This window comes from Camellia sinensis, chromosome 6, assembly GCF_055761805.1.
Source record: "Camellia sinensis isolate YWXY chromosome 6, ASM5576180v1, whole genome shotgun sequence".
Taxonomy (NCBI): domain Eukaryota; kingdom Viridiplantae; phylum Streptophyta; class Magnoliopsida; order Ericales; family Theaceae; genus Camellia; species Camellia sinensis.
In genome coordinates, this window is record NC_138966.1 from 47039136 (window position 1) to 47061511 (window position 22376).

At 38.0% G+C, this 22376-nt stretch overlaps 1 pseudogene; it reads left to right on the plus strand.

Moving 5' to 3' along the window:
* Positions 1-3554: 3554 nt before the first annotated feature.
* LOC114263551 (gibberellin 20 oxidase 1-D-like) lies at positions 3555-21880 on the plus strand (annotated as a pseudogene).
* Positions 21881-22376: the final 496 nt, after the last annotated feature.

Below are 22376 nucleotides of genomic sequence, written 5' to 3' on the forward strand. Positions count from 1 at the left end.
TGAGTTATGCCTAACCCTCCTCTGTCTCGTAACCAGTGGAAGTGAAGCAAATACTGGTTGTCCTCTAACAAGATCCCCGGACCTGTAAAGTCTTCTTACATGAGTCCACAGTGCTTTGGGGGTAGCAGAATCGTCCGAAGCAATTATAAAAAATTACCTTGCAAAAAGAAATAAAGCAAAAGAAAGAAAAAATCAGAAACCGCACAGCACCTCAGCTCAGATGTAAATAAGACACAGTTGTAATCATAAGCTACAAAACTGCACTCAACACTGATTTCTGCCCCCGAAAAATTGATACCCAAACTTGCAACTAATACATACATTCCTGTAGAGTTTCACTCTAAAAGCACATACCAGTTAAGTAAGAGCCAAAACACCCCTATGATGGGTAGGGTTACCCTGTCCTAGTTTCGTCAAGAACTAGGGTTAGCAATTCAAGCCAAGTGTTTCACACAATCCTATATTCAGGTAAGCAACCTGTCCTAGTTTGGAATAGTCTCTATGGTTTCCGATATGCAACTAGGTCGATTGGTCAAAAAGGGTACCTCAGCAAGACTACCTAATATACCTCTCACACCTAACACCGAGAAACAAAATAATGATCAAACAATACAGCGGTAGTCCAGATCCAAGGGTTATGTTCCCATCGTGGCAGAGCCCACAACAGGTCAGCCTTTTGACAAGCTTTTCTAAGCAAACCTCCGGCAAACCATTCAGGAATAGCAGATGGCAAACACAATGACTTAGGCACACCAATGCAAATGCAAATGCAGAGAAACACATAAGTGTAGATAAAATAACATATCATGAGTTCGAGTCAAATTCTCTAAACTCCCCAGCAGAGTCGCCAGAAACTGTAGCTCAGCATGTTCGCGCCCCATTTCGAAAGTTTAAAAGAAAGCCCTACAGTTTGGACCCCCGCGGTTCTAAATCTAATCTCACAAGTGCAAAGTGAAATCGATAAATACCAAAGAGTCCAAATCCAACAATTTTTTTGAAAAATCGATTTTAGAATAAAAAATGTCAAAATTGGACTGCTTTTCCAAATATAGAGTCACCACCTAAATATTTTATTTTTGGAGAAATTTAGGAAACCCATGACTCGTGCCAAAGGCCACGTGTCCATCATTACTAAGGTTACCTCGGCTCGGGAATTAGGTACGAGAGGAAAAGGTCCTGAATTGAGCACCCCCATTCACCCAATCAAAAATCGGCCTCTATTAATCATAATATGATTTTTATATACGTTATGTGCTCTTGTTCCGGTTATTAAGCTAGCTTTACTATGTGATGCGCACAAGCAAGAATAGACTAGTTTGCTCAAGTTGGAACAATTCAATTTCATGTTTGTTTTGGGAAAAGGGTTTGAATTTGCCACCTCAAGTGGGCTTAAAGTTTGCGAATTTGTCACCAATTATAGTGGGCTTAAAACTGATTTGCCACTCAACAAAGTGGGCTTAAAACGCACATTTGTTGAATCGTTCCAATTCAAGCAACAACCCTTCATCCACAGGCATTCAAGCAGTTTAGCAAATAAGCACTTAGCCTCATGGCAAGCATGCCAGATATAGCAATCACTCAGACTCATGCAAGTATGCTAAAGCATTAAAAAACTCACCTAGTACTCCAAGCCAAGAAGATATGAGTTACAAAAATATGCATGATTCCTAACTATGCAAGATGTCTAATGTAACATATGAAATATACAATTAATAGGCTCAGCCACTAATATAGCATATGGATTGATTTTAATAACATGCAGTCTGAGTACGTATTCATCGAAGTATTGAAATGACAATGCAGTTAGAATGACGCCCCAAGCCTCGGTGCATGCAATACGAATGGAAACAAGCTAAGGTATGCTAAATGAAACGTGATGCTCCTAATTTAACCATCAAAAGTGGATAAATAAAAGGGAGAAAGACGTGGGGTTGAAAAACATACACATTATTACATTACGCTCTCACGAAGGAGAGTCCGAATGAATAAAAGCTAGCTAGCTAACTAAACTAAACTAATTAAGCTAATTATTACAAAACTGAATAAATAGCTAAACTAATTTAACTAATTATTACAACACTTGAACTAATTAGTTAATGAGAAGGAGATTTACGCCGGTCAGGTACGGACGAGCTACAGTAACGCAAGGCTATAGCGGACCTAACGGGGGCCGGGCTATTTCTTCTCCCGAAATGGTTCCCCGGCCGGTTATGCCGGGCCGAGCTACATTTGTCAACCGGAGCGTGGAAGTCGTGCCTATGCCACGCCGAGTTGTGATTCGGCTAGTTGTTCTCTCGGATCTACAATGCCGTATCTGGACCGAGCAGAGCACAACGCGAGATGATTTTAGACCGGTTTGGCGGGCAACACTCTTCGGTCTTGTTGATTGTGGTTGTGATTCTTCCCAAGGAATAGGCTGGTCGTGGTATCCCGGTCAGGTGTGCCACCTGGGCCAATGGCGTGATGGAGAGGAAATTCGCTCCTGGCACGCGTCAATACCGTTTGGCAGTTTCACACGTACTATTTGGAGGTTTTGGCCTTTACACGCGTAAGGTGGTGGGAGGCGAGCACTGCCACCTGTCCAGGGAAGGACAGCAGAGGTAGTGCGCGCACAATCCCTAAGGCTGTATGGCCACCCTACCAAAAAGGAGGAAGGGGAACGTTGGAGGTATGCTATCTGAACAACTCTCTCTCTAAAACAGTGCTCTTCTTCAAGTGATCTGACTTGATCGTCGGAGGGTTTATCTGGCACACCACCGCCGGGCAGCTCACCATTTCTTTGTTTCCAGGTCAGACGTTGTTACGAGAAGCTTGAGTTCAAGAGGTACGGAAGGCGGAGGATATTTCACCCCCGTACAATTGGCGCCGTCTGTGGGAAATCTTTGATACTCAACCCTTGTTCTTTGAGCTTCTTCGACCATTTCCATGGCCAACAACGGCGAAGCCCCACTGTCCATCATCAATGGCGTCACACCTGAGTATGTCCGCTTAAGAGAAGGCCCCCCGAATATTCCAGCCATGGCGGGCCTAGAGACTTCTTCACGAGGTGCGCGAGACAAACGCGGGAGGAGTACTGATCGCTCGTAGAGTCCAGAGGGCCGCCCACACCGGGGGGAGTCCCATGCGCAGCGCCTGGAGCACAAACTCAAGGACAAAGATGCCCTTATTCGCAAGATGGCGGCAGAGATGGAGCTGCTGAAACGCCAGATTAAAGGGAAGGGTGTTGCTCGAGAGGGCAACCTTAGTGAGCGCACCCCGTCCCCTCGTTGTAGCAGTTGCCGCCAGGGAAGGACTCACTCTCTCTCCATCACCAGAAACTATAGGGTTGGGATTCCAACCCAAGGGAGGGCAGGTCCCTCACTCACAACAGCACCTACCACCCCTCGCGTCCCTCATTGACGTCGCGATACTCTTTCTCCACCTGTTCCAGAGACCTGAGGGATGTGTTGGAGGAGAGGGCGCACCGTCAAAAGGCTCAGAGAGTGCCGGTATTGCAGAGGTTGGGCACCCAAGTTCGCTGTAGCGAAGAAGTGGTAATGCTAGCACCCAGGGTGATGGCTCCTGCACTAGTGGACGAAGAGCTGGCGAGAGTTACAGCCACGCTGTTGTCTCCAGAAATCGAGAGTACACCGCTCCCTGCCGGATTTCACCAACCTAAGTTCACCTTGTACGACAGCAAGACAGATCTGTACATGCACGTGAGTCATTACCGGCAAGTAATGGCTGGCCATCGGCGCAATGACGCCTTGATGTGCCTCATATTCCCAGCAAGCTTGGGAGAACTGGGCCTGAAATCGTTCGAAAGGCTTCCAGAGAGGAGTATCGAGGGGTGGCAGCAACTAGCGGAAGCCTTCGTCACCAGATTCAAAACCAACACCCGAACACCGAAGGAGGTCGACCATCTCCTGGGCGTCAAGATGGAGTCTGGATGTTCGTTGAAGGCATATAACGCTAAGTATTGGGAGACTTTCAATGAGATCCGTGATTGCCCGACCAACCTTGCAATCACTCAGTATAAGTGCGGTCTTCCAGTTGGACATCGACTGAGAGACTCGCTCAGAATGAATCAACCGTCAACCATGGAATTGCTCATGCGACACATTAATAAGCACATCCGAGTCGAAGACGATGTAGCCGTAGCTACCGTGACGACAAGTCTGGTAATAGAGAATAAGAGAGTAGTGTGAAATGTTCACACAGTCAGACAAGGTGATGGCCATGCAAACCATCATGGGAGAGGTATACGGAGTTCGGTTTTTGGAAGACGTCTATAAGAAGGCCGAGGAAAAGGGGCATAAAACTCGCGGAAGGTAAATGGCCGATCCATTTTTAGAACATCAAAATCTGCCAATCTAAAGTTTTGTTCTTAGTTCTATTTTTGTAACCCTTTTTGCCATTGGCACAATGAAAAGAGTAGACCATTTCTTGACAATTGTTGTATTTTTGCCTCGCCAAGCGGATTTAGTGCGGTCCAACGGGTAACTAACAATCATTTTGACGGAAATATCAAAATTCCTTGCAGGGCGGATTTTGCTCGGCAAGGGATTTGTTGATGGTTTTGATCAACTTTGGAATTCTTGCCGGACGGATTTTGCTCGGCAAGAGGTTTGTTGATGATTTTATCAACTCTGGAATTCCTTGTCGAATGAATTTTGCTCAACAAGAGGTTTGTTAATGGTTTTAATCTTTAGAATTCCTTGCCGAGCTAATCTTGCTCGCCGACCTTTGACTTCCTTCCCGAGCTGATCTTGCTCGCCAAGAAGAAAGTCGCCGAGCGGACCTAGCTCGCTACTTTGGAGTTTCTTGCTGAGCTAATCTTGCTCGCCAAGAAGAAAGTCGCCGAGCGGACCTTGCTCGCGACCTTGGAGTTCCTTGTCGAGTTGAACTTGCTTGCCAATGAGAAAGTCGCCGAGCGGACCTTGCTCGGGGACCTTGGAGTTCCTTGCCGAGCTGATCTTGCTCGCCAAGAAGCAAGTCGCCGAGATGATCTTGCTCGCCGACCTTTGAGTTCCTTGCCGAGCTGATCTTGCTCGCCAAGAAGAAAGTCGCTGAGCGGACCTTGTTCGCGACCTTGGAGTTTCTTGCCGAGCTGATCTTGCTCGCGAAGAAGCAAGCCGCCGAGCGGATCGTGCTCATCGACCATGGAGTTCGTTGCCAAGCTGATCTTGCTCGCCTAGAAGAAAGTCGCCGGGCTGACCTTGCTCGCCAACCTTGGAGTTTTTTGCCGAGGTGATCTTGCTCGCCAAGAAGCAAGTCACCGAGCTGACCTTGCTCGCCGACCTTTGAGTTCCTTGCCGAGCTGATCTTGCTCGCCAAGAAGAAATTCGCCGAGCGAACCTTGCTCGTAACTTTGCAGTTTCTTGCCGAGCTGATCTTGCTCGCCAGGAAGAAAGTCGCCAAGCGGACCTTGCTCGCGACCTTGGAGTTCCTTGTCGAGTTGAACTTGCTCGCCAAGGAGAAAGTCGTCGAGCAGACCTTGCTCGGGGACCTTGGAGTTCCTTGCCGAGCTGATCTTGCTCGCCAAGAAGCAAGTCGCCGAGCTGACCTTGCTTGCCGACCTTTGAGTTCCTTGCCGAGTTGATGTTGCTCGCCAAGAAGCAAGTCGCTGAGCTAACCTTGCTCGCCGACCTTTGAGTTCCTTGCCGAGCTGATCTTGCTCGCCAAGAAGAAAGTCGCCGAGCGGACCTTGCTCGTAACTTTGGAGTTTCTTGCCGAGCTGATCTTGCTCGCCAAGAAGAAAGTCGCCGAGCGGACCTTGCTCGTGACCTTGGAGTTCCTTGTCGAGTTGAACTTGCTCACCAAGGAGAAAGTTGCCGAGCGGACCTTGCTCGGGGATTTTGGAGTTCCTTGCCGAGCTGATTTTGCTCGCCAAGAAGCAAGTCGCCGAGCTGACCTTGCTTGCCGACCTTTAAGTTCCTTGCCGAGCTGATCTTGCTTGCCAAGAAGAAAGTCGCCGAGCGGACCTTGCTCACGACTTTGGAGTTTCTTGTCGAGCTGATCTTGCTCGCCAAGAAGAAAGTCGCCGAGTGGACCTTGCTCGCGACCTTGGAGTTCCTTGTCGAGTTGAACTTGCTCGCCGAGGAGAAAGTCGCCGAGCGGACCTTGCTCGGGGACCTTGGAGTTCCTTGCCGAGCTGATCTTGCTTGCCAAGAAGCAAGTCACCGAGCTGACCTTGCTCGCCGACCTTTGAGTTCCTTGCTGAGCTGATCTTGCTCACCAAGAAGAAAGTTGCCCAGCGGACCTTGCTCGCGACTTTGGATTTTCTTGTCGAGCTGATCTTGCTCACCAAGAAGAAAGTCACCGAGCGGACCTTGCTCGCGACCTTGGAGTTCCTTGTTGAGTTGAACTTGCTCGCCAAGGAGAAAGTCGCCGAGCGGACCTTGCTCGGGGACCTTGGAGTTCTTTGCCGAGCTGATCTTGCTCGCCAAGCAGCAAGTCGCCGAGCTGACCTTGCTCGCCGACCTTTGAGTCCCTTGCCGAGCTGATCTTGCTCGCCAAGAAGCAAGTCGCCGAGATGATCTTGCTCGCCGACCTTTGAGTTCCTTGCCGAGCTGATCTTGCTCGCCAAGAAGAAAGTCACTGAGCGGACCTTGTTCGTGACCTTGGAGTTTCTTGCCGAGCTGATCTTGCTAGCGAAGAAGCAAGTCGCTGAGCGGATCGTGCTCGTCGACCATGGAGTTCGTTGCCAAGCTGATCTTGCTCGCCTAGAAGACAGACGCCGGGCTGACCTTGCTCGCCAACCTGGGAGTTTTTTGCCGAGGTGATCTTGCTCGCCAAGAAGCAAGTTGCCGAGTGGACCGTGCTCGTCGACCATGGGGTTCGTTGCCGAGCTGATCTTTCTCGCCAAGAATCAAGTTGCTGAGCTGGCTTTCCTCATTCATTTTGAAGGTCCTTGCCAAGTTGATTTTACTCGCCAAGAAGTGAGTTGACGAGCTGACTTTGTTTGCCAACTTTTAAGTTTCTAGACCGAGCAAAGTGAACCACCGAGCAAAAAGTATAGCCCGGCCTTGTAATGTAATTTCGGTCACGCAAATGCGGACAGAATTAAGGGGCAATTGAGAGGGAGATTTGCGCCGGTCAAGTACGAACAAGCTACGGTAACGCAAGGCTATAGCGGACCTAACGGGGGTCGGGCTATTTCCTCTTCTAAAATGGTTCCCCGGCCGGTTATGCCGGGCCGAGCTACATTTGTCAACCAGAGCTTGGAAGTCGTGCCTATGCCAAGCCGAGTTGTGATTCGGCTAGTTATTCACTCAGATCTACAATGTCGTGTCTGGACCGAGCAGAGCACAACCCGAGATGATTTTAGACCGGTTTGGCGGGCAACACGCTTCGGTCTTGTTGATTGTGGTTGTGATTCTTCCCAAGGAATAGGCCGATCGTGGTATCCCAGTCAGGTGTGCCACCTGGGCCAATGGCGTGATGGAGAGGAAATCCGCTCCTGGCACGCGTCAATACCGTTTGGCAGTTTGACACGTACTATTTGGAGGTTTTGGCCTTTACACGCGTAAGGTGGTGGGAGGCGAGCACTGCCACCTGTCCAGGGAAGGACAGCAGAGGTAGTACGCGCACAATCCCTAAGGCTGCATGGCCACCCTACAAAAAAGGAGGAAGGGGAATGTTGGAGGTATGCTATCTGAACAACTCTCTCTCTAAAATAGTGCTCTTCTTCAAGTGATCTGACTTGATCGTCAGAGGGTTTATCTGGCACACCACCGCCAGGCAGCTCACCGTTTCTTTGTTTCCAGGTCAGACGTTGTTACGAGAAGCTTGAGTTCAAGAGGTACGGAAGGCGGAGGATATTTCACCCCCGTACAGTTAACTAACTAATTGAATAATTACAACGCAAATTAATTAGCTACAACTAACTAATTAAGGAGTACAACACAACCTAATTAAATTACAAAATAGGCTTATCATAGGTTAATTAAATTAAACTAATTGACAAGATAACTCGTCTCGGGAAGCGAGGAAGGCCCATGCATACTCGGTTTCCACCCTGAAGAACATCCGCTGTCAGCCCTTGTAAGCCTCTGTTTGCACAACCTTCGCGCTATTTTTTTCTCCAGATCAACTCTGTCATGCCTCGCAAGCATACTGCTCAAAATTCATTTGTGGCCGGTCGACCACCACTAAGTGGTTACCGTCCAACACTGATGGCCTGCCGTCCAGTTGCAGTGGCCAACCGGCCACTAATGACACACCTTTCCTTGCTGCAACCAAAAGAAAACAGGACAAAGAGAGGGTATTCTCACAAGTTGTTTGTGCTGTATATCCCTCCTTATCATCAAAACAATCTCAAATGTGTGATACATTTGGTTCCAAAACCACTAATCAAGAAATTTCATTGCATGATGGCCAAAGAACCAAGATGTACAAGTTAATGAATGCCCAAATAAGACTCAACAACCATCATATCATGCATGATCAAGGGCAATGGAGATCTTGGAAATTTGACACATTTCATCACTTTGAGTATGAAATGTCCCAATTCTCCTTGTGTTCAATTAACGTCCAATTGAACACATGCAACGCAAACAAATGCTTACCTTGCACAATTTTACTTGCCACTTTTATTTACTCATTTTAATTACCAACCATTACTTAGTCAATTAAGTCCATTGGTGAGAGTTTTCTAAAGTGAAACAAGTGTCATCCAAGGGGTGGTTTAAGGCATGAGAGAAGTTTCATGCCGTTGGTAATGAACCCTCAAATGAGGATTAAACCATTAAGCATGGACCCCAATCTCAAGCTAAAGGAATCCTAAGTTTGAAACAACCTTCAAAACAAATAAAGAGTGAAGAAATAAGGGAGGTTGCAGGGCTTTAGGTGCTGATATAAAATGCAAAACAACACCAAAACATGCAATCAACTCAAACAAGGGGTGTCTAATGGCCTAAAACACTAAGCTTATGAGGACCATAACACTACAACCATGCAAAACAAGACTTAACTGATCCAAACAGCCCAAAACAAAGCTAAACTAGTCTGAAACAAAGGCAAAAACATGCTGGAATGTAGCTACAAAAAGCTAGAAAATCATGCTAACACATGGAGTTAACTAGGCTAGCAAACAAGACACAAGGAAGGGAGGCTAACCCCTCCAATTTTGGACTTCAAAATATGTTTTTCACCACTGAAAATACTTTGAAATTTAGTAGTTAAATTCCCAAAAAAGGTTGGTTTGAAAATGGGAAACAAAGGTGCAAAAGCCTTTGAAGCAAGGAATAAAGAAGGGTAAGACACCCCCTAACCTTAAATGGCTTAAAACACCAATTTTAGCCCATTAAAACAAAAAATTTTACAGCTCAAAAATGGCCCAAAAACAGTGAGAAAAGATAGAGAAACAAGTATACTAAAACAAGTTTAAAAGACAAGTGTTATACCTCTTGAAGCCAAGTACAACTTTAGGCACAAATACAAGTCAAAACTACAATCAAGAGCTCCAACAAGACCTTAAGAGACCTCAGTTCAAAAGTGATCAATTTTGGTTAAGGATGTGTATGCAAAAGAGTGATATAACTAGGCAAGTGGGCACAAAATTGCAAGAGAGAGAGAGAGAGAGAGAGAAATATATATATATATATATATATACATATATATAGAGAGAGAGATATTTTGGTCCCAAATTTTCTAATCTTCAAAAATGGGAGAGGACACCCCATATATATAGAAAAACATGTATTTGGCTGAGTTAAATCAGTCCATACACGTGTATGGTGATAAAGCTCAATGTGTCAACAGTTGGAACAACTGTCAAGAAAATATCTGCAAAAAGGCATCAGTGGCCAGCAGGCCACCAATGATGGCCGGCAGGCCACATCACTGGTCGACAAAGCACAGTGGTGGCCGGCAAGGCACCAAAGGTGGCCTGCTGGTCCCAGGGTGTTGAGGTTTGAAGAACTGGAGTTTTGAGTGTGAAAAACTAGGGTTTTGGCCCAAAACAAGGCACAAAACGGACAAAATTTTAGGGCTCAAAGGCAGGGCACTCCACTGAGGAGTTCGAGCACTCAAAACAAACACATACAATCACAATCATCATATGCACAAATGATGACATCCAACTCTTGAGAATGGTCAAAAATAGGGTGTCTACAGGTCACTTTGTTCACTCGAGCAGTCTCACTTTTGTGTCTGGTCGCTCGAGCAACCATTCCTACACTCGAGCGGTCTGCATGTATATCAATTCGTAACAGCCACATTTTTAGTCATATTTTCATATCTCTCTCTCTAGAACATTTCAAAACCTTAAATCTAGAACCTCTCTCAATAACTCATCTTCTACCTTCAAATACACTATCATCCATTGATCTCTATACCTTAGTCCCTTTGTTAAAAAGGTAGAGCTCACTCAAAGCTTCCATTTGATCAGAGCAAAGTCCATTTTTTATTCCATTAAAGTTTCAACCTTGCTTTTGCTTTTCTTCTAACTTGAGGTAAGGACTTCTCCACACTTTAGTATAATGAGTCCGATTTTGAACCGACTCTTGCTGCATTCTGGACTCGGGCTTATAGTTTTAGAATATTGTTCATTGTTGTTTTTCCCTTTAATCCTCCTTAAATTTGGTTGCTGGATTGTAGTTGTGTGTTTGGAACAGGTTGGTTGCTTGTTTTTTCAAACCTTTGTTGCCCAAAATTTTGCTCCTCCGCTCGAGCGTCCATTCTTGCACTCAAGCGAGCTTTGCAATTTTTTCCTCCTCCGCTCAAGCGGCCATTCTTGCATTCAAGTGGGCTTCGCAAACTCTCAGTATTTTTGCAATCTTGCAAATACTGAAAGATTGTATTCTATGCTCGAGTGTCCAATCTTGAGCACAAGCGATGCCCTTCGTCAGCAAAACTTCTGAAAGTGTGCATTCTGCGCTCGAGCGGAACAATCTGTCTGATGCTCGAGCATCCCTTTTCACGTTTGAGTGGACTGCGGGTATAACAGATTGTGAAAATGACATTTTTCATCAGTTTTTCATTCCTCTCTCTCTTTAAAACATTCCAAAAACCTAGATCTTGAGTTTCTCTCTCTAAAACTCATCTTCTCTTTACTATTTCACCTAGATCCATTTGCATCCTCACCCTAGTGCCTTTGAGAAAAAGGTAGAGCGTCTCAAGAGCTTTGTTTTGATCCGAGTAGAAGTTGGTTTCGACATCTTTGAAGTTTCTCCTTTGTTGCTTTGGTCTTCTAAGCTTGAGGTATGGATTTTCTACACCTTCATATGGTTTTTAACTTTTCTATTTGGTGATTGTATAACAATGGTGGGCTTTAGGTGTATTTTGGACAAACCTAAGGTTTGGGTTATAAAATTAAAAGAGGGGTTTCTAAGTGTTTGTTGTGGAAATGGTTATAAGGTTAAATATAAGGTGGTATGGTTACAAAATAGTTGATTTTGGCCTTGGGTTGATATTTGGAAAAAGGGAGTTTGCCCTAAAATGATTCAAATATTTATTTTGTATAATTAAATGAAATTAGTGTTGTAAATATGAAATTGGACGAATATTGAAATAGATGGTGCAGTTGGATATGTATTACCTCTCACCTTTTGAAATTTTGAATAAATTATCTGTCTTGGGATTGAATATATGTTTAGAAATAACTGTATTGGGCTATCAGTGGAGGATAGCCATGATTGTTGTAGAAATTTTTTGAGCATTAGGTGAATTAAAACTAATCTGTTGTTGGTTGTGATTGAATATGACTATGTTTTAAATACATTGTATATGTATGATATTTGGGAAGAGAAAATGGATGTACTCCATGTTTGGGAGGAGATAGGGGATGGACTCCATTGAAATTAAGTTGACTGGAATGTCCTAGGTGAAAGTCCTGAAACCGCACGCATACATGGGTGCCAATCCTACGGACGAAATTTTCATAAAATGGCAGATTGAAGTGTTTGTGTGGTAATTATGTTGATTAGATAACCACTACATTGTAGTCTTAGTTGGGTTGTTGAAAGATAATGAAATTGACTCATGAACTGAAATGAATTGAAGGAAAATGGAATAAGATATGAACTTTGTATTTTATGATTATACAAAAATGTGAATGTTTTGTCACAAGCATTGTATATGCACATTACACTTATATCTTCGTTAAATCTCATATATTGTGTTAGATTATTCCGATTGGGCTTTGGCTCACCCTATTTGGGAAAAACCATTTTCAAGTGTTGGTGATATGCCTCCACCAAGGCAATAGTTTGGAGGGACATTTGAGAGCAAAAACTTCTTTCTTTTGTGTATTCTTTTGTATAGCCAAGGGCTTTAATTGTATTGAGCTAGGCCCATTTTGTTGTAACCAAGCAATGACTTGAAAAGATGTAAGCCTATAGGGCATATGATTACCTGTTTAGTTTTTAGTTCTTTTATCATTGTAACAAATGCTGTGGATTCAGGATAAACAGTTTGTGAATGTATATCACATGTGTTATCTTTTGTATACGAACTTTGATAAATGAAAGCATATTATTTTTATTATCTTTCCACTTATGGGTTATATTTATTGTTAGTGTTGATTATATATTGAGATTTGGATTATGCTAATGAAATGTAAAAGCATTGTATATGTTTTGAAACACAATAACATTGTATATGTTATGGGGTATTTTGGAAACATGGTTTCAATATAAGCATTGCATATGTTTTGAGAATATGGAATATCGTGTGTATTGTATCACTTTTGAAAACATTGTATATGTTGTGTAAATTTTGAACATTGTAAATGTTTTGGGAAATTGTGAATTGCACTTTCAATATGGGACTTGTGTATCGAGTTGATGAAAATAGATGACCGAAGAGTGGGTCATGGTGTTGAACTTATTAGATTACTGTTGTTGTGAATGGTTTAATAATGATTTTGAACTTGATTTGAAATTTCAAGGACGAAATTCCTTAAAGGGGAGAGGTTATAGCGATTTCGATTTTGACTCGACTCTTGTTGCATTCTACACTTGGGCTTATAGTTTCTAAATGTTGTTCATTGTCATTTTTCCCTTTAATCCCCCCTAAATTTGGTTACTGGATTGTAGTTGCGTGTTTTGAACAGGTTGGTTGCTTGTTTTTCCAAACCTTTATTGCCTAGATTTTTGCTCCTCCAATCGAGCGTCCATTCTTGCGCTCGAGCGAGCTTTACAATTTTTGTTCCTCCGCTCGAGCGGCCATTCTTGCACTCGAGCGGGCTTCGTAAACTCTCAATATTTTTGCAGTGTTGTAAATACCAGAAGAGTGTATTCTACGCTCGAGTGGTGTTTCCTACGCACGAGCGGGTGGATGCTCGAGCGTCCAATCTTCAGCTCGAGTGATGCCCTTCGTCTGCAAACTTCTGAAAGTGTGCATTCTGAGCTCAAGCGTCACTTCTTGCGCTCGAGCGTCACTTTCACACTCGAGCGGACTACGTGTATAACAAATCGCGAAAATGACATTTTTTTATCACTTTGTCATTCCTCTCTCTCTCTCTCTCTCTCTTTAAAACTTTTCAAAAACCTAGATCTTGAGTTTCTCTCTCTAAAACTCATATTCTCTCTACTATTTCACCTAGATCCATTGGGATCTTCACCCTAGTGCGTTTGAAAAAAAGGTAGAGCATCTCAAAAGCTCCGTTTTGATCCAAGTAGAAGCTGGTTTCGACATCTTTGAAGTTTCTCCTTTGTTTCTTTGGTCTTCTAAGCTTGAGGTAGGGCTTTTCTACACTTTCATATGGTTTTTAACTTAACTATTTGGTGATTGTATAACAATGGTGGGCTTTGGGTGTATTTTGGACAAACCTAGGGTTTAGGTTGTAAAATCAAAGTAGGGGTTTCTAAGTGTATGTTGTGGAAATGGTTATGAGGTTAAACATAAGGTGGTATGGTTACAAAATAGTTGATTTTGGCCTTGGATTGATATTTGGAAAATGGGAACTTGCCCTAAAATGATTCAAATATTTATTTTGTATAAATAAATGAAATTAGTGTTGTAAATATGAAATTGGACGAATATTGAAATAGATGGCGGAGTTAGATATGTATTACCTCTTACCTTTGGAAATTTTGAATAAATTATCTGTCTTGGGATTGAATATCTATTTAGAAATAACTGTATTGGGCTATCACTGGAGGATAGACATGATTGTTGTAGAAATTGTATGAGGGATCAGGTGAATTAAAACTAATCTATTGTTGGTTGTCATTGAATATGACTATATTTTAAATACATTGTATATGTATGATGTTTCGGAGGAGAAAAGAGATATACTCTATGTTTGGGAGGAGATAGGGGATGAACTCCATTCAAATTAAGTTGCCCGGAGTGTCCTGGGTAAAAGTCCCGAAACCGTGCATATACATGGGTGCTGATCCCGCAGACGAAATTTTCATAAAATGACAGATTAAAGTGTTTGTGTGGTAATTGTGTTGATTAGATAAACACTAAGTTGTAGTCTCAGTTGGATTGTTGAAAGATAATGAAATTGGCTCATGAATTGAAATGAATTGAAGGAAAATAGAATAAGATATGAACTTAGTATTTTATGATCATACAAAAATGTGAATGTTTTGTCACAGGCATTATATATGTACATCGCACTTATATCTTCGTTAAATCTCATATATTGTGTTAGATTATTCCTAATGGGCTTTGGCTCACTCTATTTGGGAAAAACCATTTTCAGGTGTTGGTGATATGTCTCCGCTAAGACAATAGTTTGGAGGAACATTTGGGAGCAAGAGCTTCTTTCCTTTGTATATTTTTTTGTATAACCAAGGGCTTTAACTGTATTGAGCTAGGCTCATTTTATTGTAACCAAGCAGTGACTTGGAAAGATATAATCCTATAGGGCATATGATTACCTGTTTAGTTTTCAGTTCTCTTATCATTGTAACACATGTAGTGGATTCAGGATAAATAGTTTGTGAATATATATCGCATGTGTTATCTTTTTGTATAAGAACTTTGATGAATGAAAGCATATTATTTTTATTATCTTTCAGCTTATGGGTTGTATTTATTGTATAATTTTGGGGGCATTACACTTTAGTATGGTTTTTAACATAGTTATGTCTTTTCAAAGAAATCGTGGGATTTAGGGATTTTGATAAAAAAAAAATCTAGGGTTTGGTTTTAAAATCAAAAGAGGGGTTTTCAAATGGATCCTTGAAAATGATTGTGAGTTTGTAAATGTTGTTGAGATGTGATAAAATGGTAGATCTTTAACCTTGGAATTGGTTTATAAAGAAAATGGGATTTTACCCTAAAATGTGAATAATTTTATAAAGAGGAAATGGAAATGATGTGGGAATTATGGAATTGGAATGATGATGATGGTCGTAGAGTTGGATATGCATTATCCCTCCCATCTTAAGAATTTGGAAAGTATATCTTTATTGGAAATTATTTATCTGTTTAGAGATATCTATTTTAGGCTATCGCTGGAGAATAGTTATGATTATTGTATAAATTGCATAAGAATTAGGTGAATTGAAACTAATTTCTCATCCATTTATATTGAGCATTGTTACATGTTTAACACATTGAAAATGTATATTGTTTTGAGAAAAAAATGCGAATACCTTGGTGAAAGTCCAGAAACTCACGCAGATAGGTGCCAAAGCCTTCCAGTTAATACTAGTAAAAATGGCAATTGGTAGTGCTTGTAGCCTACTTGCAGACACGTCCTAGAGATTCCTAGTGTTGTATTCACTGCCCTGTTTTCTGTTGTAAAAATGAAATAATTTCATGAATTGTGATATAAACCTAGCATTACATGATTTTTTGAAAGAGATAAAAAGTTTTGGCATAAGCATTGCATATGCGTTCACCTTATAACTCTGTTAAGATTTATACACTGTGTTAGAATATCTTTACTGGGTTTTGGCTAACCCTATGTGGAAAACCTCGTTCAGGTGCTGATGATATGCCTCTGCCAAAACCATAGCTTTGGAGGACATAGAGCTGAGAGCTTCTTGTTTTGTTTTATTGTAATTATTTTTGTACAAGCCAAGGGCTTTACTTGTATTGAGTTTCAAACTCACTTTTGTTATAACCAAGCAACGACATGGAAAATTGTTACCATTAAGGCATTCATGTATCTGTTTAACTCTTACTTCATACTTTTTGCTTCTGACTCATGTTATAGATTTAGGGTTAGGATTTATGAATGTATAATTACATGTGCCATATATTATACAATTGGAATCATATGAATGGAAGGGTACTTTATTCAGAATTGTATTACTATTTAATTAATACCATGAGACAGTTTTATTGTTATATTTTGGAAGCTTTACAAATTTAAAATTAGATATATAGCTTGATGTGCCAATAGTTTTATTTCATTGAAACTAAAAATAGTAATCACATCATTCATGTTTTGAAATCACAAAATTTAAAGAAACAACACTAATATTTATTGACAATGATTAAGCGGATTTCATAATTAACCAACAATATTTTTCTATAATAGTATAAATAGAAGTATAGATATACATATGAATTTCATGCCATAGCCATTGAAACTAAAATTGTAATTACAGCATTGCATGCTTTGAAATCACAAAATTTAAGGAAATAATACTAATATATTATTGACAATAATTAAGAGGATTTAAAAATTAACCAATAATATTTTTATATAATAGTATAGATAGAAGTATAGATATAAATATGAATTTCATACCATAACCATTGGAACTAAAATAGTAATTACATCATTGCTTGTTTTGAAATCACAAAATTTAAGGAAATAATACTAATATATTGTTGACAACAATTAGGAGGATTTAAAAATTAACCAATAATATTTTTATATAATAGTATAAATAGAAGTATAGATATGGATATGAATTTCATACCATAACCATTGAAACTAAAATTGTAATTACATCATTGCATGTTTTGAAATCACAAAATTTAAGAAAATAACACTAATATATTATTGACAATAATTAAGAGGATTTAAAAATTAACCAATAATATTTTTAGATAATACTATAGATAGAAGTATAAACATAGATATAGATTTCATACCATAACTATTGAAATTAAAAATAGTAATTTCATCATTGCATTTTTTAAATCACAAAATTTAAAGAAATAATACTAATATATTATTGACAATGATTAAGAGGATTTAAAAATTAACCAATAATATTTTTATATAATAATATAGATAGATGTATAGATTTTTTTAATGAATTTCATATCATAACCATTGAAACTAAAATAGTAATTACATCATTGCATGTTTTAAAATCACAAAATTAAAGGAAATAATACAAATATGTTATTGACAATAATTAAGAGGATTTAAAAATTAACCAATAATATTTTTATATAATAATATAGATAGAAGTATAAATATAGATATAGATTTCATACCATAACCATTGAAATTAAAAATAGTAATTACATATTTGAAATCACAAAATTTAAAGAAATAATACTAATTTATTATTGACAATGATTAAGAGGATTTAAAAATTAACCAATAATATTTTTATATAATAGTATAGATAGAAGTATAAATATAGATATGAATTTCATACCATAACCATTCAAACTAAAATAGTAATCACATCATTGCATGTTTTGAAATCACAAAATTTAAGGAAATAATACTAATATATTATTGACAATAATTAAGAGGATTTAAAAACTAACCAATAATATTTTTCTACAATAGTATAAATAGAAGTATAGATATAGATATGAATTTCATACCATAACCATTGAAACTAAAATAGTAATCACATCATTGCATGTTTTGAAATCACAAAATTTAAAGAAATAATAGTAATATATTATTGATAATGATTAAGAGGATTTAAAAATTAACCAATAATATTTTTGTAGAATAGTATAAATAGAAGTATAGATATAGATATGAATTTCATACCATAAACATTGAAACTAAAATAGTAATTACATCATTGCATGTTTTGAAATCACAAAATTTAAGGAAATAATACTAATATATTATTGACAATAATTAAGAAGATTTAAAAATTAACCAATAATATTTTTATATAATAGTATAGATAGAAGTATAGAGATAAATATGAATTTCATACCATAACCATTGAAACTAAAATAGTAATTACATCTTTGCATGTTTTAAAATCACAAAATTAAAGGAAATAATACTAATATATTATTGACAATAATTAAGAAGATTTAAAAATTAACCAATAATATTTTTATATAATAGTACAGATATATTTTTTAGACTCAATGATGTGTCACTTTGTTAAAAGAGTAATGCTAGAGATCCCAAAATTTTATTAAAATTTCTACCGAATGCCTCACATAGGTGTGGGACCCACACCATGTGGGTCCCATATTTAAGTTAACTCTCTCTGTTATTTATTATCTAATCATCAACCAATCTTTTTGTTGACACATCACTGGGTGTAAAAATTGAGTCTATAAAATGGGCTTGTAATTTTTTTCCTTTCATCAATATCTTTGTTCTCACTCTCTTTTACAACCATCTCTCTCAAGTCTTAACAACACCAATACAATGCCTCCTCCTCATCCTCCTCCTCCACGACCATCATCTCCACTGCTAAACCACCCAAAACCTCCCGTGTTTGACGCATCTCTTCTCAAACATGAACTCAACATACCTCCACAATTCATATGGCCGGACCACGAAAAACCTAGCCTCCATGAGCCACCACCGCTCATCGTTCCGCCTATCGACTTGGGAGCCTTCCTCTCTGGTGACCCTTTATCCGTCTCAACTGCTACTAGACTTGTCGATGAGGCTTGCAAGAAACATGGCTTCTTCTTAGTCATAAATCACGGAGTTAGCAAAAAACTTATCAATGAAGCTCACAAGAACATGGACTTGTTTTTTGATATGCCATTGAAAGAGAAACAGAGAGCTTAGAGAAAAGTTGGAGATTATCATGGATATGCTAGTAGCTTTACTGGTAGATACTCTTCCAAGCTTCCATGGAAAGAAACTCTTTCTTTTAGGTGTTGTGATGATGATGGATCATCAAACGTGGTTGAAGAGTACTTGGTTAGGACAATGGGTGAAGATTTTAGACAATTCGGGTATGGAAAACTTAGGTTGTTCTATTTGGTTATGTTTTTGTTTCCTTTGTTTTCATTTTTTTGTGTTTTTGAAAACAAAACAATGAAAAATGTAGAAATACCAATCAGTCTGATAGTATTTTTCAACCATGCTATAAACTCATAAAAATATCTAGAAAAACATATTTATGAATAATAATCATTTTCATTGTGGCCCACATCTCATCAACTTTAAATTTACAGTATATAATTCTTTCGGGGTGGATTTTAAAATAACTTTTCGTAATTCATAGTATTTTAGATTATTCATATTTTAATAATTTTTATTATTTTTTGATATTTTTTAAAAGTAAGTAGTTAGAAAAGTTTCTCGAAAAGCTTTTAAATATATATATATATATATATATATTAGCAAAGAAAGGAACCATAGTCCATGTAATTTGTGTTTTGCGTTAATTTGATTACTATAGTTTTATTTTTGAATTTTTTACATTATGTCAATCTACCCTAATTCATTACAATCCTTTAAAAGTTGAACTGAAATCAAGTGTGACACATCTCAGAGTAATTGAGGGGTTAACATCCGATTTGAAATTATTTATTCCTGTTTAATGAATCGTATTTTTCTTTAATTTTTTTTCTTTCTAATTTCTCAAAATACAAAGTAAAAATTTGAAGTGCAAAATCAACAGAATTGAATTTATTGAGATCAAATTGATACAAGAATTAAATTACAAAATCAAAATATAATTTACTAAAAAAGAATATTATTAATTGATACCAAGAGAGGTACTAGATATCTTGTAGTTGTATTGTTTTAAATTATTTTAAGCGAGTTAATTTCATTATTATAGATGATTTTTGTTTTGAATTTAAACTGCCCACTTAAAAACATTAGATATTTAAAGTGAGTCTTCAAAAAACTTTAATGAAAACCATTTTCAAAAATATTTTTTTATTAGATTTTTTTTTTTATTGTTGTAAAATGAAGAGTACAACAAAGGTACATCACAATGAAGAGTCAAAAATATAATGTAACTATTTGTTAAATATATTTTTAGTTTTTATTATTATTATTTTATTTTTTTGTGTTTTCTCAAAAATGAAAACACAAAACATAACAACCAAAAATTTAAAAATAAAAATACTCTTAATTATTCATAGCCATGTCTATCCCTCTCTCAATTTATTATTTAGCTAAACTTGTTTTTTTGTTTTTGTTTTTGTTTTTGTTGTTTTTTGTGTTTTCTTAGAAGGATATACCAAGATTATAGTGAAGCAATGAACACTCTTTCACTTAGAATCATGGAGCTATTGGGGATGAGCCTAGGAGTGGGCCCAACCCATTTAAGAGAATTCTTTGAAGGAAATGAGTCAATAATGAGATTAAACAACTACCCTCCTTGCCTTAAAGCTCATGAGACTCTTGGAACTGGTCCTCACCGTGATCCAAATTCACTCACTATCCTTCATCAAGACAATGTTGGTGGGCTTCAAGTGTTTATTAATCAACAATGGCACTCCATTCTTCCCAATTCACAAGCTTTTGTTGTCAACATTGGAGACACATTCATGGTGAGTACATAAACAAATTTTGAATAAGGAATATGCTATGAGTAAAAAATAGTTTGAAAACAAATCAAAAAGGGCTAAGCTTCCTCTCGCTCTAAATTTAGGATGACAATTTCTTGTCCTTGATGAGAAAGCAAAGCGGGGATGAAGTTTACTCTCTTGGCTTGCCTGTTGTCATCCTTGTTTCTCTCACCCAAAACATTTACAATCATTGGATCATGCGAAGGTTCAAAAATCTCGAAAGATATATAATAGTTATAGATGTTTTGGGATTAGGGACACCAATATTTAGGAAAAAATGATCCAGTCTTCAAAAATTATAATAATAAACAAACACACAAATATGTAGAATTTAGAAACAGAGTTATGTGACTCCATTAAAATGACATTTAATTATATGACATCTAATTATTAGGTAATTTTTACGTACATAAAAAACTATTGTTAAACAGAATTTGTATTCATAATATAATCTATACAGAATGATGTGGCAATAATATTTTTGTAAATATGGCTACAATAACGAGTGTTTTGTCTTCAAAAGAAAAGACTGCAAAATGTCGTATAGTTCTATATGATTTTCTTCTCTACAAGAAAATACAATATTACCTCTACAAGAAAAAAACATATTTGGTGACCGATGTATTTTTCTCATCGCCAAATCACTTTAGCGACCATTTTTCTTACTCTATAACGTTGTTGAATGATTGGCATGGCGATGGATTCTTTATCATCTAATCCCTTTGTCTTTATGTCTCAATGTACTCTTAACTATTGAATCATTTGAGAATCTCGAAATATAATTCAATAATTGAGGATGCATTGAGAGACAAACAAGAAAATTTAGGGACAAGGACCTTGTGTCTAATGTCAGTGATGGTTTCAAAAAGCTGAGGATAAACTTGAATTTAGGGACAAAGGACCATGTCTTCAATCATATGAAAACATAAAATATCTAAGAATCTTATTAAACTTTTTCTAATGAAGTTTATAAGCATAAGCTTGAATTTTAATACATAAAAGTTTGGAAATGTTTCAGGCTCTATCAAATGGAATTTACAATAGTTGCTTGCACAGAGCAGTGGTAATCAAACAAGTTCCAAGGAAGTCTCTAACCTTCTTTTTGTCTCCAAACATGGGCAAAGTGGTGAGTCCACCTAATGGATTGGTGAATAGTGATAATCCAAGGATATATCCAGACTTCACTTGGCCAACTCTTCTTGAATTCACTCAGAAGCATTACAGAGCGGACACAAAAACCCTTGATGTCTTCTCAAATTGGCTTCAATGCAAAACCAACTGAAGAGAGTCCAAGAAAAGTGATAGAATCTTCACATCTTTTTTTTTTTTTTCAAAGTGGCCATATGTGCGGGGAAAAAAAATTTAGTTTTAAATTTAATGTGGTTTGAATTTAAATAAAAATGAATTAATTTATGCATTTTAAATTTTTTCCTAAATTTTTTTTTCTAAAAGTCCTTAGTTTAGCAATCTTCAAATAATCACTTTCGCTAAAAAGAAGTTAAATATAAAAAGTATGCTTGGTTTGACTAAATAATAAGTGATTTCTTCTTAAATAAATAACTTTTTTATGCAATTAATTGTCTAATTTATATAATCCTCAGAATATTTGTAAGAGAAACTTCAATAGTACTCTTCATTTTTTACTAGCTAAACTATAAAAAAAAAGATAATTATTTTGTCGAATTTCTTTTGCTATTTATATACTCCAATGCTACTCTTAATTTTACCTATCTATACACACACAATATTCAAAGAGCCTTCTAAAGCTCTTCAAATGT